General features: G+C 45.6%; 1 protein-coding gene across 3 annotated transcripts in view; it reads left to right on the top strand.

The window, feature by feature from the left end:
* Positions 1-16,535, top strand: part of LOC140718510 (NAD kinase-like) — a 117,389-nt gene that overhangs the window by 12,018 nt on the left and 88,836 nt on the right. Inside the window, exon 1 of one of the 3 annotated variants that reach the window (XM_073032452.1) lies at positions 15,792-16,028. The exons of the other annotated variants lie outside the window; for them this stretch is intronic. The gene's annotated coding sequence lies outside the window, so the exon portion shown is untranslated. Of the gene's footprint in view, positions 1-15,791; positions 16,029-16,535 lie in introns of those variants that run through there. 3 annotated transcript variants of the gene reach the window in all.

Below are 16,535 nucleotides of genomic sequence, written 5' to 3'. Positions count from 1 at the left end.
GCTTCTGTTGATGGTTCTGTAGCTCTGGGCTTTTAGGGCTGTGGTTGCTAGCCCCATGTCCAACCTTCCTCCTTTCTTAACCGTGCTTAGGACAATCCATGGTGGAGTTCAGCTTCACAAAGAGGATGCTTGGTATATGGAGGCTACCAGAAAAGGTAACAGTGGTGGGTACAGTAACGTTTTAAAAAGCACTTGGATTAGTATTCAGATAGGAAGAGTTCAGAGCGATATCGGTCAACATTGGGAAATGAGACATATTCAGTATGGGAATGTTGGGCCGAACGGCCTGTTCCCATGCTATAGTTTTCTATGAATTGAGCTGATTTAGTTATTACTAATTATTTAGAGATACAGCACAGAACAGGCACTTCTGGCCCGTTAAGCCACACTGCCCAGCATGCCACTAGCCTAATCACAGGACGCCCAGCCACCTGTATTATTTCCTGACAGTTATTTTGTGTACAGACACTCCTGTGTCTAGCGTCACTTTATGGACATACAATCAATCTACCTGTATAAGATAATCTTATGTATTAATCTATTGTGTTCTTTATCTTTTTTGGCAGCATCAGATCTGGAGTAACAATTATTTCCTTCTCCTTCACACTTGTGTACTGACGAGTGACAATAAGCAATCTTGGATCTTGAAGAGCTGACCCTCTTCTGTATCCATTAGCACTGCAGATAATGGGTAGGACTTTGGCTTCCATTGCTGCTTCCATTCTGCCTGTGCCCATTGACATACATTTTGTTTATGGGCAGATATGCAGATTGATTTGTGGTACAGTTCCACAAGGCAAAGTCAACCACAGCTGATACTGGTTTGTAGGTCCTGGAATTGTGTAGTTATAATGATGGCCAAGGTCTTTGGTGAAATCTAAACACAGGAAACCTTAACACAGCCATTCAGTTTCTTGGTGACGATTTCTGTTGTGGGCTGATATAACTGGGCAGTTCACTTCTGTGAATCAATATGGTGCAGCAAGTAATTTCTCCAGCTTTATTCTGAAGTAAGTCACTTGTGAAGGATGTGAATGTTTGGAATTTCTACTCCAGAGGGCACTGGAAGTGTAGTTTATTTGTGTTCTTCTTATCATGTCCACGGACTGCCTTTACATGGCCCAGCCAGAACTGAACACATTTTTGTGCCTTGTTGTTGAATTTAGCAAGATCTGCACCAGTACAGGGTTCCTCTAGTGATGGGCATTGCAGGAGATGTTACATAGTTTGTGGCTCAGTTCCACGTTCACAAGTTGTCTGGTTGGTTGTATATCCCCATTTGCTTAGTGACACCTTTGAACGACCTAAACAGGTCCTAAGTCTGTTAAGGCACTTCCAGGTTGCCCAGGAGCCAAGGTAGAAGCATTCACATTGCAGCCCTGTTTCAACCAATTCTACCACCACCACGCGCAGCAAGTAGTTTATTTGAGTTGAAGGTTGATAGATTTTGGAGTGAAGAATATAAGACAATAAAACGTAAGAGCAGAATTAGGCCATTCAGCCTATCAAGTCTACTCTGCCATTCCATCATGGCTGACCTTTATCCCTCTTAACCCCATTCTCCTGCCTTCTCCCTGTAACCATAGACATTCTGACTAATCAAGAACTTATAAAGGGTTGCTTAGTGGTTGTTAGCTGATTGATGAGGTGAAGAGAGTTTGGATGTTTGAAAGGTCTGTATATTTGGAGAGTGAGGATTACATTCTGGTTTAGTAACACAATTCACAACTAATGCTGAGGCTTCATAGGACATTGGTCAAACCACACTTAATAATAATTATTATTTGTATCACATCTTTCATACGTTAAGATGCAGCCTCAAAGTGCCTTACATAGATTGTAAAGGTAAATCAATACAGGCATAAAAATACAAGGCAGAAATAAAAATCATAAATAAACACACATTATATAGTATAAAGTGTGTTGAATATCCCACATTATATCAATATATCATTAACAGCTATTAAGTGTAATACATTCCCAGCAATATATCAAAGAACACCCTAAGGAAAAAAAAATCCTATTCCTGAAGGCTTAGTGAGACAAGCTCCAGTGTATCACTACGGATTGAGGGTATTTATGCTAGAGCCATACTTGACACCAGCTCTCGGATTACTCTGCTGTACCGTTCATTTTACAACCAGTATTTGACGCATTTACCATTGATGCCACTCAGTGCGCTAGAGATCTGGGGTCTTAGTACGGATGACTACCCGTATGATGGTTGCTTGTCATTGAAGCTGGAGTTTTCGGGGTCAGATGTGGGAATAGCTGAGGTCCTTGATACAGTAGTGCTGGTTTGTCTGGACCCTGTTTAGAAGGGTGAAGTTCCAATTCTTCTGGGGACGGATACTCCTATTGTGAAGAGGCTAGTGGGAGACTGCAAGGGGAAAGTTAGAGCTTTCTGAAAACATTGTCTACTCACCCTATGCTCCGAGCTGCTTTTGAGGAAGTGCATGGCCACATTGGACTGGATGATGAGCAAAAATGAGGGACTGTGTGATTCACCCAGTCAAAACCAGTCATGTTACGGCCTGGGGAAGAAGCGAGAGTGACAGGAAACCTCAAATTTTCGGGAATACCTGAAGCCGAGGCTCTCTTGGTGGATGCTCCGGAAAACCATGAAGAGGACTCATGTTTACCTTTTGGACACTGGTGAGGCCTGAGCTGCAGAAGCCCTTGGTTGTACAGGTGAACAAGGTGACAGTGAGTGTCAGGAACACTTCGGAGAGGGAGGTCACCCTCAGGCGGGGGATACCACTGGCGCACCTCTTCTCGGTGACGGTAATGTCTAGTGTCCCTGTGAGACCAGCCGGTGAGAAACTCTCTGCAAAAAAGGGAAAGTTGACACTAAGTCATTCAACTTTGGGGACTCCCTGGTACCTGGAGGTTGGAAGAAGAGGTTTTTCCCATGAGGCGGCGTGGCACAGCAGCAGCGGCCTTTCAGACCTGGTGTTACTTTAATTTAATTTCCTATTTTAAGTTTGATACACAATTTTCAATTAGGGCACGTGGATAACAGAGCGGCTATCTACAATCGCCAGATACTACTACAATAGAGAGATCGCCCAAAAACAAACCTCCACAAAGATCCGCTGGCTGAATTACACGACGTTGGCTTGCTGAGGGGAACGGGCCTACATTCCTCAGACTTCCCTGATGCTGGTAGCTGGAGATGGAGACGTCGTAAGTGATGTGTGAGGAAGCAGAAGCGAGGTAAACGGGCAAGGGTCCGTGCCAGGCTAAAAGCAAACCCTAGGCGGCCGGCTCTCCCATCCATTCTGCTCTCCAATGTCTGCTCCCTGGACAATAAAATGGACTACATCCGACTCAAACGTAATACTCGGCGGGAGTACAGAGTTTGCTCCGCGTATGTCTTCACAGAGACATGGCTCACTGATGGGATTTCGGATGCTGCCATCCAGCTAGACGGACTAGCTTTGTTTCGTTCGGACAGAGATGCAGCTCTCTCTATTAGGGTTCACGGTGGTGGCTTGTGTGTTTACATCAACACGGAATGGTGTAAGAACTCTGTGCTGGTTTCCAGACACTGCTCATTGCTAGTGGAGTCTGTGGCAGTTCGATGCAGACCATTTTATTTGCCACAGGAATTCACCTCTGTCCTTGTATTCGGTGTGTACATTCCCCCCAGTGCTCTGTGAACTGTACGAGGCTATTAGCGAACTGCAGAACGCACACCCTGATGGTCTGTTTATTGTCGCCGGTGATTTTAACCATGCGAACCTTATGTCAGTGCTCCTCAAATTCCATCAGTATGTGGACTTTGCAATGAGAGGGGAGAACGCGTTGGACCTGGTTTACACAAACATCCCCGACACGTACCAGGCAGAGCCCCGCCCCCACCTTGGATACTCAGACCACATCTCTGTTATGCTAATCCCAGCATACAGACCTCTCGTCAGGCGCTCCAGACCAGTTCAGAAGCAGGTGAAAACCTGGGCAGCAGGAGCCATCTCTGCTCTTCAAGACTGCTTTTAGCGCACTGACTGGCACATGTTCAGGGAGGCTGCAACTGATGGCGACTCTACCAACTTAGAGGAGTACACAGCATCAGTGACCAGCTACATCAGCAAGTGCATTGATGATGTTACTCTGTCCAAGACCATCACTATACGCGCTAACCAGAAGCCATGGATGACTGCAGAGGTGCGTGTGTTGTTGAGGTCCCGCGACTCCGCCTTCAGAGCAGGCGACAAGGCAGCTCTAACAACAGCAAGGGCCAGACTGTCCCGAGCCATCAGAGGGGCAAAGCATGCACATGCCCAGCTAATCCACAGTTACTTCCAGGACAGCGGCGACACGTGGCGCATGTGGAAGGACATCCAGGACATCACCAATTACAAGACAACATCACCTGACTGTGCAGGTGATGCCTCCCTCCCAAATGCGCTGAATAACTTCTAGCCTGGTTTGAGGTGGAAAATGATGAGGTGGTGAGGAAGTCCACCCCTCCTACAAATGACCAGGTGCTGTGACCGACGTGAGAAGAACCCTGTGCAGGGTCAACCCACGGAAGGCTGCTGGACCAGACAACATCCCTGGTAGAGTGCTCAGAGGATGTGCAGACCAGCTAGCAGATGTTCTCACTGACATCTTCAACATCTCCCTGAGCAGCGCCACCGTTCCAACTTGCTTCAAGGCCGCCACCATCGTCCCCGTGCTGAAGAAGTCTTCAGTGTCCTGCCTAAATGACTACCATCCCGTTGCACTTATATCCATCATCATGAAGTGTTTCGAGAGGCTCGTCATGATGCATATCAAGACCCTGTTGCCCCCCTCACTGGATCCCCTGAAGTCTGCGTACCGTCCCAACCGCACAACAGATGACGCCATTGCCACCACCCTCCATCTGGCCCTAACCCACCTGGACAAAAAAGACACATACGTTCGGATGCTGTTCATAGACTTCAGTTCAGCATTCAACACAATCATCCCTCAGAAACTGATTGGAAAGCTGAACCTACTGGGCCTGAACACCTCCCTCTGCAACTGGATCCTAGACTTCCTGACTGGGAGATCTCAGTCAGTCCGGATCGGGAGCAGCATCTCCAACACCATCACACTGAGCACGGGGGCCACCCAGGGCTGTGTGCTCAGTCCACTGCTTTTCACTCTGCTGACCCACGACTGTGCTGCAACACACAGCTCTAACCACGTCATCAAGTTCGCCGATGACACGACTGTGGTGGGTCTCATCAGCAAGAACAACGAGTCAGCTTACAGAGAGGAGGTGCAGCGGCTAACGGACTGGTGCAGAGCCAACAACCTGTCTCTTAATGTGAACAAAAGAGATGGTTGTTGACTTCAGGAGGGCAAGGAGCAACCACTCCCCGCTGAACATCGATGGCTCCTCAGTAGAGATCGTTAAGAGCACCAAATTTCTTGGTGTTCACCTGACAGAGAATCTCACCTGGTCCCTCAACACCAGCTCCATAGCAAAGAAAGCCCAGCAGCATCTCTACTTTTTGCGAAGGCTGAGGAAAGTCCATCACCCACCGCCCATCCTCATCATATTCTACAGGGGTTGTATTGAGAGCATCCTGAGCAGCTGCATCACTGCCTGGTTTGGAAATTGCACTGTCTCGGATCGCAAGACCCTGCAGTGGATAGTGAGTTCAGCTGAGAAGATCATCGTGGTCTCTCTTCCAGCCATCACGGACATTTACACTACATGCTGCATCCGCAAAGGAAACAGCATTATGAAGGACCCCATGCACCCCTCATGCACCCCTCATACAATCTCTTCTCCCTCCTGCCGTCTGGGAAAAGGCTCCGAAGCATTCGGGCTCTCACAACCAGACTATGTAACAGTTTCTTCCCCCAAGCTATCAGACTCCTTAATACCCGAAGCCTGGACTGACACCTTGCCCTACTGTCCTGTTTATTATTTATTGTAAATGCCTGCACTGTTTTTGTGCACTTTTTGCAGTCCTGTGTAGGTCTGTAGTCTAGTGTAGCTTTCTCTGTGTTGTTTTTTTATTACGTAATTCAGTCTAGTTTTTTGTACTGTGTCATGTAACACCATGGTCCTGAAAAAGTCTAATTTTTACTATGCACTGTACCAGCAGTTATGGTCGAAATGACAATAAAAGTGACTTGACTTGTCTTGACTTTGATAGAGAAGATGTTGAAGCTGGAAGATGTCTTTTCTACTGAAGAGCTTGATGTGGGTTGTTCCAAGAGCACTCACCACACCATCTGGGTGACAGAGGTCACCCAGTTCAGAGAAAGATTGTGGCGGCTGGTGCCTGCAAAGCTGAAAGACGTGCGGCAGCATCTGTGGAAGCTGAAGAATGCTGAGTCCAGAAGCCCCTATACATCTCCAGTAGTGGTGGCCAGGAAGAAGATTGGGGAGGTATGGATGTGTGTGGACTATTGGACTGTGAACAGGCATGCAGTCCCTGACCAGTATACAGTCCCAAGGATGCTGGTCTGTCTGAGTGCTGCAAAGTGGTTCAGCATGCTGGATTTGAGAAGTAGGTATTATCAGATCCCCATGAGTGAGGCTGACAAAGATGGCATTCATATGTCCACTGGTATTCTTCCAGTTTGAAAGGATGCCCCAGGGCATATCGGGAGCCCAGGTGACTTTTCAGCGTATCTTGGAGAAAACAGTTGGGATATCAACTTGCTTGAAGTGTTGGTGTAACTCAATGATCTTATAGTGTTCAGGTCCACCTTGGGGGAACATGAAGCAAGGCTACTAAAGGTGCTGGGCTGTCTGAAAGATGAAGGGTTAAAACTTTCCTTGGACAAGTGCCAGTTCTGTAAGATGTCTATTAACTGTTTAACTATGTTGGGCACAGAGTCTCACAGAATGGAGTAGCTATGGATTCGTCTAAGATAGAGATGGTAACCACATGGCACTGTAAGCATCCTGAGCTTGTTCCTTGGATTCTGTGGGTACTAGCGGAGGTTCGTGAAGGACAACTCTAAAGTGAGTCACCCTTTAAATCGGCTTCTGTGTGGTTACCCTCCCTTGGGGAAGAAAGGGAGGAGGACAAAAGATGAGGATGATAAAGATTATCATAACCCTTTGGAATGAGATGGGGTGCAAATTGTGAAGCGGCTTTTCAGTTGCTGATGGAACTGCTGACTAAAGCGCCTGTGCAGGCTTTTGCAGACCCCCCGGTTGCTGTATGTACTGCATACAGATGCCAGCAGAGAGGGCTTAGGGGGTGTTCTGTATCAGGATCAGGGCACAGGGTTGAAACCTGTCGCGTTTGTCAGCTGGACTCTGTCACTCTCTGAGCAAAACTACCCCATGCACAAGTTGGAGTTCCTGGCTTTAAAGGGCTGTAGTGGATAAGTTAAGTGACTATCTACATGGTGCCTAGTTTGAGGTGAGGATGGACAAAAATCCCCTAACTTACATCCTGACCTAAACAAAATTGAATGCCATAGGCTGTTGGTGGTTGGCGGCAGTGTTTGCCTATGATTTCAGCCTGAAGTACCGGCCGGGGAGCAGGAACGTTGATGCTGATGCTTTGTCCCAGCATGCACATGAAGGGCTGGACAGGGACGAAGTGTGAAAGCGCGTTCCTGCCCCGTGAGTGAAAGCCATGTGGCAGTTTTCCATCACGGTGAATGCAGAGGAAAGGCAAGGGCAGGATCAAGCAGTAGATCATTTGGGAGCTTCTGATGACGCCAGTCCACAAGCTTACTGTAACCTGGCTGCTTTGAAGACAAACGAGTTGCCAGAATTGAGTCCTGGGGAAGTGGCAGCCGCTCATTGGTACTGTTTGGTCAGCGGTTGCAAAAGGGGACGTGGTCCAAGTGGACAAGATGAAACACTCTGCGGTGTCTCTACTACTGAGAGAATGTCCCAGAATGGAGTTGAGGAACCAGATCCTATACTGGGTCATGTCACCACTGGACCAACCTCTGCGTTCTCAGCTGGTTCTGCCTGAGAAGTATCAGAGGATCGTGTTGAAGTCACTTCCTGATGATTCCGGCCATTTGGGGGTTGACAAGACCTATGGATTGCTCAGAGATCAGTTCTACTGGCCCCGAATGGTCGGAAGATGAAGAATACTGTAAGTCGTGCATCGAGGCTACGAGGTTTGCTCCGTTATCCCATTTGCAGAGTGCGGGGCCCCCTGACCTGGTGTGTATGGATTTCCTGTCGATGGAACCGGATGCCAGCAACATGGCAAATGCCTTGGTTATTACGGATCACTGCACCAGATATGCACAAGCCTTCTCTACCAAGGATTAGAGGGTGTCCACCGTGGCCAAGTGTTAGGGGAGAAGTATGGCCTCACCTGGCGGATACATAGTGATCAGGGATGGGATTTCGAGAGTAGGCTTGTACATGAGTTACTAAGTATGCTTGGAGTCAAGAAGTTGAGGACTACGCCTTATCACCTGCAGGGTGATCCCCAGCCCGAGAGATTAAATCGGACCTTGCTAGACATGCTTGGAACCTTGGAGATCAGTAAAAAGAGCAAGTGGAGTCAACATATTGGACATCTGGTCCACTTTTACAACTGTACACAGAATGAAGTTACTGGGTGCTCGCTGTATTATCTGATGTTCGGGCACAAGGCAAGGTTGCCCATTGACATCTGTTTTGTGACTGGTGAGGAAGATCTACAACAGAAGACTTATCTGAAGTATCTGTCTGTTATGAGAAGAAAGCTGAAAAAGGCTTATGAATTAGCCAAGGTCTCGGCTACCAAGTAGAATCAAGGAAATGAGAGGAGGTATGATCAAAAGTTAGGTTCTCCCACCTGGAGACCGAGTCTTGGATGACCACTGGGCAACTACACCCTATGTAGTGGAGAGTCAGATGCCAAACATGCCAGTTTTCCAGGTGAAATCAGAGGATGGTAATGGGCCTGTCAAGACTGTCCATCGGAACCACATTCTATATCTGGGTCAAGAGGTGCATGTTGACCCAGAGCCTGACCTGGACCCTACACCTAGTAAGAGGACTCTGCAGAGACCTGGGAGGACTGAACAACCAGCAGTGGGAAGGATTACACTGGACCCCACCCCTGAATGTGATACCGACTCGGAGGATGAAGAAATGCTGCCCTTCACTAACTCCCTAATAATTGAGGAAGAGATTCCCAACTCTTCTCACGCTGAGGCAGGTGAAAGGGGGGGTGGGGGGGGGGGACGACAGGCAGGCTTACAGCTGAACAATGAAGGTAAATTGGGCTCCGGAGTAACTGGGAATGAAGCTGAGCTCAGCCAAGTGACAGTGGGTTCTAAGTTGCTGGAAGGCACGAGTAATAGACAGGGGGAGGCCTTGCCATGTAGACCAGAAGTATCCCAAAGAGTGTCTGAAACTGCAGAAGTAGATGATGGGATAAGAAGGTCTTAAAGAGTCAGGAGACCCCCAGCTAGGCTGGCCTATGTTGCACCGGGGGAACAGAGGGTTGCGACTATCCCCCAGTGAGATTTGTCACTACCGTTTACAAATGGATTGGAGGTTCTGACATCACAAGATTCCATTGGAAATGGCGTTATTAATGATGAGATGACAAATTATTTCAAAGTCATAACTATTGACTTGACTATTTTTGGTGGGCGAGAGTGTAATGCTCTGGTTCACATTTTTACTGTTATACTGTTGGTATTGCATTTAGCAGCTCTGTGAGTAGTCTGTTCAGCTTTCAGCCTGTTTGGGTTCTTGTTGAAGATGAGGGATGATGAGGAATGTGTGCCATCCAATTAGGGTAGTGGAACTGGAGAGAGTGTTTTCTGCTTTGGGGCACTAAGGTTGATCTTGGGCTCTTGTTCGGCGGGAGATGAAGAGAGAACGGTTCAACCCGTTACGGGATCGTGATTCGATGATGAGATCGGTTGTGGATTGGTGACTATCTGTGAAATGTTGAGCTCCAACTTGCACATTTGACTGTTTAATTAAAATGGGCCCTTTTCTTTTTGTTTTTCTTTACTAACCCTTTAGTTAAGTTAAGATTCATAAATATAATTCCTTTAATCATATGCAGTGTGCTGTCTGTTATTTTGTGGCACTAATTTGTAACAAGGTAGCAAATTACACAGCATCCACACAAACCAGAGTTTGGGATGGGAGAGCTGTCTAAATCTCATGGGTTTGGTGGTACTGGAGTGTGTCTTCCCTAGATTTACGTAGCCAAGGAAACTTTGGGGTTTTATAAGTAATCCTATATATAGGTCAAATTTAAAAAGTAGGTTCTTAGAAGTATTTTCTGAGTAGTTGGAGTATTGCAGTATTATGAGCAGTTTTGGGCCCCTTATCTATGAAAAGATGTGCTGGCATTGGAGAGGATCCAAAGGAGGTTCACCAGAATGATTTCAGGAATGAAAGCGTTAACTTATATGGAGCATTTGATGGCTCCGGGCCTGTACTCATTGGAGTTTAGAAGAATAAGGAAGGATCTCATTGAAACCTATTGTATATTGAAAGGTCTGGATAGATTGGATGTGGAGAAGATGTTTCCTCTAGCGGAGGAGTCTAGGACCAAAGGGCACAGCATCAGAATAGAGGGGTGTCTGTTTAGAATGGAGATGAGGAGGAATTGCTTTAGCAAGAGGATGGTGAAGCTGTGGAATTCATTGCTGAGGATGACTGTGGAGGCCACGTCACTGGGTATATTGAAAGTGGAGGTTGATAGGTTCTTGTTTAGTCAGGGTGTCAACGGTTACAGGGAGAAAGCAGGTTAATGGGTTTGAGAGGAATAATAAATCAGACATGATCAGATGATGGAGCAGACTCGAAGGGCCATATGGACTAGTTCTGCTCCTATGTCTTATGGTAATTGCCCCCGGTTGAATATTTATCCTTTAGGCACAAACACATTTTCTCTGTTTGGTAAAGTTTTGGCTACTGTTCTTTCTCTATTACAGAAGTATATATGTGAGGTGCTTCTTTGGATGTCCAGAGCCATGGAGAGTGTAATAGACATACAAGACTGCTTCCTCCTCTTCAACTGCCTTGATTTATGGATCAAATGTGTTTCAAGTTTTTCCGTTCACTTTCTACCCATCTCTTAAACCAAATTTCTAGAAGGTCTGGTTTTCCCCCTTCCAGTTTTAGAATCTAAATGCTGAGTTGTAAAAGTGCCCTGAAAACCCAGAGCTAAAAATTTCTGACCCCTACATGCGACACTAAATGTTAATCAGCCCTGATGTCCAAATAAAGTTTAGCAGAGTGCAATTTGCAGAGATGTCAGCCTGCAATCTAAGTAGTGTATTTACTTCACTAGATGTTTTAAAGCAGCGCAGTTTGTAGTGACGTTGGCCTGCGTTCCAAGTGGCGTATCCACTTCGATGGGAATTTTAAAGCAACGCAGTTTGTAATGATGTTGGCCTACGTTCTGAGTAGGGTGCCCACTTTGATGGGAATTTTAAAGCAATGTAGTTTGTAGTTACGTCGGCCTGCGGTCCAGGAGGGGTATGCTCTTTGGAGACGGTGATGTGCTAACCACCTTGCTGCTGTGCTGCCCCGTATGGTAATGTTAGCCCTTGAATCAGAATCAGGTTTATTATCACTGATTTGTCGTGAAATTTGTTGCTTTGTGGCAGCAGTACAGAGCAATACATAAATATACTATGTTATAGTGTAATAATTATATAAGTAGTGCAAAATAGTGAAGTGGTGCTCAAGGTCAACTCAGAAATCTGATAGAGGAGGGGAAGAAGCTGATCCTAATACATTGAGTGTGTGTCTTTGTGCTGCTGTACCACCTCCCTGATGGTAGTAACCTCCCTTAGGACCAGGGACTAACAGCCCATTAAAGTGTGATCTCTGAAGGAGGGTAAAGGGTTAGGGAGGAATTCAGAGTTTAGCCTTGGGAGGTACGATTGTAGTGGCAGGGTGATTGTATTCAGGGAAAGTGAACTCCTTCCAGCCTGCGGAATGCCCTCTGAGCCTTCCGCTGATGAGGGAAGGTTAAATACCTTCATAAACATCTTGAGTGCAGTGTATAAAACACAGCTGCCCTGGGACAGAGGGCTTCTCGCAGCTGCCCTGTGTGTGATGGTTCCAACCAGGAAGTGTGTAGAAAGTTGTGGATTGAGGGAACGAGATGCTGATTCAGAGGGTGTGAGACGGTGCTGATGTAACCTGGGTTTTTCCACAGTTGCGAATGCTTTATCGTCACTGTGTCCTTGAACATAAACCATTCCTAACCCTGTCTCTCCCTGAAATGACAGTAGATTGAAAGAATCAGAGTCAGGCTTAATATCACTGGCATATGTCATAAAATATGTTAGTTTGTGACAGCAGTACAGTGCAATGCATAATAAAATTATAAAATGAAAAAAATTAAATAAGTAGTACATAAATAGAGCAAAGATAGAAAAACTAGTGAGGTAGTGTTCATGGGTTTATTGTCCATTCAGAAATCTGATGGCAGAGGGGAAGAAGCTGTTCCTGAATCATTGACTCCTCTACCTCCTCCTTGACGGTAGCAGTGAGAAGAGGGCATGTCCTGTGTGGTGGGGGTTCATAATGATGGATACTATCTTTTTGAGGCATTGACTTTTGAAGGTGTTCTGGATTCTCAATGCTGGGGTGGCTAGTGCCCATGATGGATCTGGCTGAGTTTACAACCCTCTGCAGCTTTTCCCGTGTGCAGTGGCCTCTCCGTACCAGATGGTGATGCAACCAGTTAGAATGCCCTCCACGGTACAGCTGTAGAAATTTGTGAGTGTTTTTGGTGACATTCCAAAGGTATATCATAAACAGGAAGGGTGTACATTAGACAGACTCCGGCATTCTAATCACAGCGACTTGTACTGTTGTGGATTCATTTGAACATCCACCGACGTCCCTCTGCAGTCCCTGCAGTTCTCTGCAGTTGTGTTGGAGGTGTGTATGTACAGCATAGAACAGTCTAGAACACCACAGGCCCTTCAGCCCCTTTTATAAAGTATTTTTTCTTTCATTTATGTGCCTTTTTTTAGCGTGTCGCACCAGACAGTCAGCCATTCTTGGCTGGCGCATGGTGTCAGGATTGGTCTCCTTTTGGATTAACTGGGTCACAATATGAACGTTCCTGATTTGACCCTTTTTTTTTACAAGGCTGAGTGGCTGGCTCGACACTCAACCCGGCACGGATGGAAAGTGTGCTCAGGGGTGGCCTGACTTAGATTCAAACTCGGGAGCCTTCGCTCTGGAGTCCGGCGTTAATGCTGTTGTGCCACCAGCCGGCCAGTTTATGTGCCTAGCCAAGAGTCTCTTAAGTGTCTCTAAAGCATCTGCCTCTGCCACCTTTCTTGGCCTAATTCTGCTTCTGTATGTCTTATGGTATGATGGTCATCCTATGGTCTTGCTGGATTCTGATTTAGTAGGAGTTCCCCTTGTCACATACAGGGTTTCCTGCCATACACCAGTCTCTTCTCACATCTTGAAAGAGTCATCAGAACTTGAATGGAAAATGGAAATGACTTCTAGTGTAGATCACAAAGCATATACAATATTTCTTGAGTCCTGATGAAGGGTCTCGGGCTGAAGCATCAACTGATTATATACCCTCAGCGTGACCTGCTGAATTCCTCCAGCATTTTGTGTGTGTTACTCTGGATTTCCAGCATATTAAGAATCTTCTGTTTTTTTGGAACAGTATTTGACCACCTACCCTGCCTTTCAATATAATCAGGCCCCAACTCTATGCTCATTCTACACAGCGTTCAACTGTTCAAAAAGTACCTCCAATCACCTCAAATAACTAAGTTCCAGATGGAGAACTGCAGAGATTCACCACTCTCTGAAACAGATTCCCTCCCCAGCTTGGGTTTTGTTAACCAGCCCTTGTAATTATGTCCTCCATTCTCAATATATGGTAGGTTTCCTTGAGATCCCCCCCCCCATTCTTTTAAACTCTAGCCAAACAGGAGGGAGATTGAAAATCTGACTGAGTGATGCTACAACAACAACCTCTCTCTGAATGTTAGCAAGACCAAGAAGATGATTATTGACTTCAGGACGAAGAAACTGGAGATCCATGAGCTAAACCTCATCGGGAGATTAGATGCAGAGAGGGGTGGCAACTTTAAATTCCTTGGTGTTATCATTTAAGAGGATGTGACCTGGACCCAACACATCAGTGCCATTACAAAGAAAGCACAGTAGCGCCTCTCCTTCCTTAGAAGTTTGTGAAGATTTGACATGTCATCTAAAACTTTGACAAATATCTATAAATGTCCGATGGTGTGAGGGTGTTGGAGCAGACCCAGTACTGTGCATAAGGTGATATAAATGAGTAACAAATCCCGAGGTGCAAACAAAGTTGACATCAAAGTTCAGGCAGACATCAAAACCTCCAGAGAAATACAAAAACCAGAATCAGGAAACAGGCAGAGTCGATCTTCAGACTGACAGTACAGATACGAATGCTGGAAAGGCTCAGGAAAATTCACTGGTATAATCTGGCAACAAACAGGTGAAAACACAGGACTGAAATACACTGAGCAATGGACAGAGAAGCAGATGATGGGTGGAGCACAATGAGACAGAAGTGGCAGCAAAACAGGGAATAAGTAGGAGCAGGTAAGAGGCAGAGTTCTCAGTAATACAGGGGCCGGAGTAGAGCAGGAACGTGGACGGGAGCACATGGGGTGTGAAAACAAACAAGAGCACATGGCAATACAAAACCACAGACTGACAACTAAGGGGAAAACACACAAAAAGACAAAGTTCAACTGAGGTACTGACAGATGGAGAGTATAGTATAGAAACACCAATGCCCTGGAATGGAAAATCCTACAAAAAGTAGAGGATATAGCCCTGTCCATCACAGTTAAAGCCCTCCCCACCTTTGAACACATCCACATGGAATGCTGTCGCAGGAAAGCAGCATCCATCATTAGGGATCCCTGTCACCACCCAGGATATGCTGTCTTCTTGCTATAGCCATCAGGAGGAAGGTATAGGAACCTCAGGACCCACACCACCAGGTTCAGGAACAGTTATTACCCCGCAACCTTTGAACCAGAGGGGATAACTTCACTCAATTTCATTCACCCCAACACTAAACTATAGCCTCACTTTCAAGGGCTCTTCATCTCGTGTTCTGGATATTATTAGCTTAATTTATTTATTATTAATAATATTTATTATTATTTTTCTCTTTTTGTATTTGCACAGTTTGTTGTCTTTGGTTGTCAGTCTTGTTGGGTACGGTCTTTTCATTGATTCTATTGTGTTTTTGTATATACTGTGAATACCTGCAAGGAAATGAATCTCAGTGTTGTAAATGGTGATATATGTGTATTTTGTCATTATATTTACCCTGAACTTTGAACTTCGAGTTCAGGCCGAAAGCCGTCAAACACTCCTTGTACGTTAACCCTTTCACTCTTGGAATCATTTTCATGAACTTCCTCTGGATCCTTTCCAATGTCAGCACATCTTTTCATTGACATTTCAAAATTTCTTGCCTTTGCCCTCAGTGGTAGAGGTCAGTAGATAGAGAAAGAATCAGTTCTTATTAAGAAACTATGTAAAACTCTTCATACACAGGTGTCCCGGCTTTCTCTGGACTAGAAAAAGAATGTTCTTTGTGTTTCTGGGAGATTAAAGAACTTCAAATTGTAATTTGAACATACTGAATTGACAGATATGACGACTCCCTTTTGTGCTTGTGTCTGTTTATGAAGACTTGAAACATCTCCATCTCATGTCCTGTCTGCTGCAGCTTTGAGTTAGTTCAACCAAAGTGCTATAATCCTTTCCACTCTGTGCTGGGGAGCAGGGCCCTTGGTCATCTGTTGTAACAGTCCAAATTTGAGCCACTTGCATCAGGAGTGTCGAACGATAGAGTAAGCAGAGAGCAAAGTGACCCTGTCCTCAAAGAAATTCTCCCCTTTAACTGTGAACCTGTGAGTTACCAGTTACTACAAGAACTGCAGCACTGGTAGCTCATAGATTCATAGTTCCGGGCACAGACGATGCCCTTTCCCTTGAACTCTAGTTAAATTCAGACCTCTCTGCTGGATTGAGAAATCTGTGTTGCCACCTGCAGAGTGTTTGAACAGCCTACAAGAAACTCCTTTGTTTCATGAGTCAGGTGATTGAGTTTAATTCATGCTGATACAATTATATTTCTATGCTATATTGACTGTCCTGTTGTACATACTATTTATTACAAATTACTGTAAATTGCACATGGCACATTTAGACAGAAACGTAATGTAAAGATTTTTATTCATGTATGTGAAGGATGTAAGAAATAAAGTCAATTCAGTTCTAGAGCTGTGAGGTAACGTTGTAGCTCTATAAAGCCTTGGTCAGCCACACTTGGAATATTGTGTTCAGTTCTGGTTGCCTCATTATAGGAAGGATGTGGAAGCTGTAGAGTGGGTGCAGAGAAGATTTACCAGTATGCTGACTGGATTAGAGAGCATGTCTTATGAGGAAAAGTTGAGAGAACTAGGGCATTTCTTTTTGGAGTGAAGGAGGGTGAGAGATGATTTGACAGAGGAGTACAAAATGATGAGAGGCATGGTTTAGGGAGTTAAATTCTTTACACAGAGTGGTGGGTGCATGGAACACGCTGCCTTGGGTGCTGGTAGAG

The sequence above is a fragment of the Hemitrygon akajei genome, chromosome 29 (assembly GCF_048418815.1).
Source record: "Hemitrygon akajei chromosome 29, sHemAka1.3, whole genome shotgun sequence".
In the NCBI taxonomy this organism is placed as follows: Eukaryota; Metazoa; Chordata; class Chondrichthyes; order Myliobatiformes; family Dasyatidae; genus Hemitrygon; species Hemitrygon akajei.
Note: the sequence above shows the minus strand (reverse complement) of the source record. Positions and strands in the feature narration are given on the sequence as shown.